The sequence below is a fragment of the Colobus angolensis genome, unplaced genomic scaffold (assembly GCF_000951035.1).
Source record: "Colobus angolensis palliatus isolate OR3802 unplaced genomic scaffold, Cang.pa_1.0 Scaffold46, whole genome shotgun sequence".
NCBI lineage: Eukaryota > Metazoa > Chordata > Mammalia > Primates > Cercopithecidae > Colobus > Colobus angolensis.
The window spans coordinates 5,761,734-5,764,128 of NW_012118043.1; positions in this window are offsets into that span (position 1 = coordinate 5,761,734).

Here is a 2,395-nt window from a genome sequence, read left to right on the forward strand (position 1 = left end):
TGATCACTATACATTATACGTACGGAAACACCACTATGTGCCCCATGAATAAGTATAACTGTTATTTGTCAATTAAAAAATAAAATTAAAAAGAAAGAATTGTTTTTAGAATGTATATAAGGAAGTATCTAGAAATAACGGAACATAATGTATGTAACCTACTCTCAACGAGCCCAGATGAAGAATGATAAAGCAAATGTGGCAAATGTTAACAATTGGTCAGTTGTTGTATAATAAAGGTGGTCACTAGTTTTTTGCTACTCCTCTGATTGAAAGATGGAGTCCAATTTCCCACCTTTAAATCTGAGCTGGCTTCTTTTTTTTTTTTTTTTGAGATGGAGTCTCACTCTGTTGCCCAGGCTGGAGTGCAGTGGCACGATCTTGGTTCAGTGCAACCTCCGCCACCCAGGTTCAAGCGATTCTCCTGCCTCTGCCTCCCAAGTAGCTGGGACTACAGGCGCCCGCCACCGTGCCTGGCTAATTTTTGTATTTTTAGTAGAGACAGGGTTTCGCTATGTTGGGCAGGCTGGTCTTGAACTCCTGGGCTCAGGTGATCCACCCGCCTCGGCCTCCCACAGTGCTGGGATTACAGGCCTGAGCCACTGTGCCCGGCTGGAGCTGGCTTTAGTGACTTGTTTGACTAACAGAATGTGGGGGAACTGATGCTTTGCAACTTGCAGAACTGTCATGAGAAACTTTACGCCTTCAATCTGGGGCTCTTGGAACGCATTGTCTGGGAATCTTGAACTGCTATAAGACATCCAACTCCCTGACACCACCGCACTGAAGGTGTCTTGTGTAGGTGTTCCTGTCTATAGTTACCATTGGACCCAGCCTTCCAGCCATCCTCAGCAAGGTGCCAGAAGCTTTTTTGGATTCTCCAGACCCATCCATCCACTTACCAAATACTATCCTATGACTTCTGTGAACACCACATTGAACGTAAATCACTAAACTGAGCTCTGCCCAAATTCTTGTCATAGAAAAGAATAATATATACTTATAATGATATTTGTTTTAAGCCATCAAGTTTTGGAGTAGATCTTTATACAGAAATTGATAACTAGCACTAGGTGACTGATAAAAATGGTATTCTTTGTCTTGTTTTTGCAACTTTTCTGAACGTTTGATATTATTCTTAAATTAAAAGAAAAAAAGTTGGAGCCAGAAATTAATGGCTAAAATGAGTACGTATTTCTGTTTAAACCAATGGTCCTTTCTCCCAGCAGGAAAATCATTCAGCAGTTTCTTAAATGTGTGCCAATCTCTGGATCCAAGTTGAGCTCTCTGTGTGAAACATTATGAATTGAAACCATGAAGGGGCTCACTGAGCTTAGATCCTCAATGTGGAGCTAAGATTCATCCAAATGGAAACATCCTATCCAAAGAGCTTGCCTCTCTGCTCTATTCCCGTGGTTCTTCTGCTTTTCCAGTGGGTATCTCAGAGATATTGCAACTCAGCATAACCTAAATCAAACCCACATTTTCACCTCCTTGAGAGCCAACCCCCACCAAAACAAACAAACAAATAAAAAAAACTTGGCTCTCCTTTAGCCAACATAAAAGAGAAAAATGGCGTATGAAAACACAAAAGGATTCTTAGCTACCGTAATTAAGTAAATATGAAACTAAGAAACAAGCAAAAGATTTGCTTATCATATTGGCATAAATAAAAAGTTGTGAAAATATGCAGGTTGATGAGAATATAAAGATACAGGCAAGTTCCTACATGGTTGTACAATTAAGGTATTTAAAAATCTTCACAGGTCTCAGGCAGTCTTACTTTTGAAAGCCATACCCTACAGTATATAAAATATATTAAACTACACATACATTCATAGTAAGTGTAATTTTTGCTGATATTGAAATATTGAAAGGGTTTTTAAAATAATTTTTCTTTTGAAATGTCTTGGCTATAAGTAATTTTTATAATGGGCTATTGAATTTATAATAGGCTATTTGATTTATGATAGGCCATTTATCAACAAGAATTCACATACTTGTGAATTCCTGCAAAATGAGTAAAATATATAGCCTACAAATTTTTTTCAAATATAATGAACTTTTTAGGAATAATAACATTACAAGTAATACATTGTAGAGCTATTTGATGAAATATTTATTGATCTCAAATTTGCAGTTTCCCTTTGTGTTAGGAAGCTAATACATGCTTTTCAGTGCCCAAACCTGTTCCTAGACCCCTAATGATAAGCTATGCCTACAGAACATTTTAATGATGAAATGGCCCTAGACAAACATCTCTGCGGGACAATTATGCAATGTCTATAAAAATTGTAAATGTGCATACTGTTTTCACCAAGAAATTCCACCAAAACTAATTTATCCTACACATATACTCACAAATACACCCAAATATGTCTTTAAAATATATATA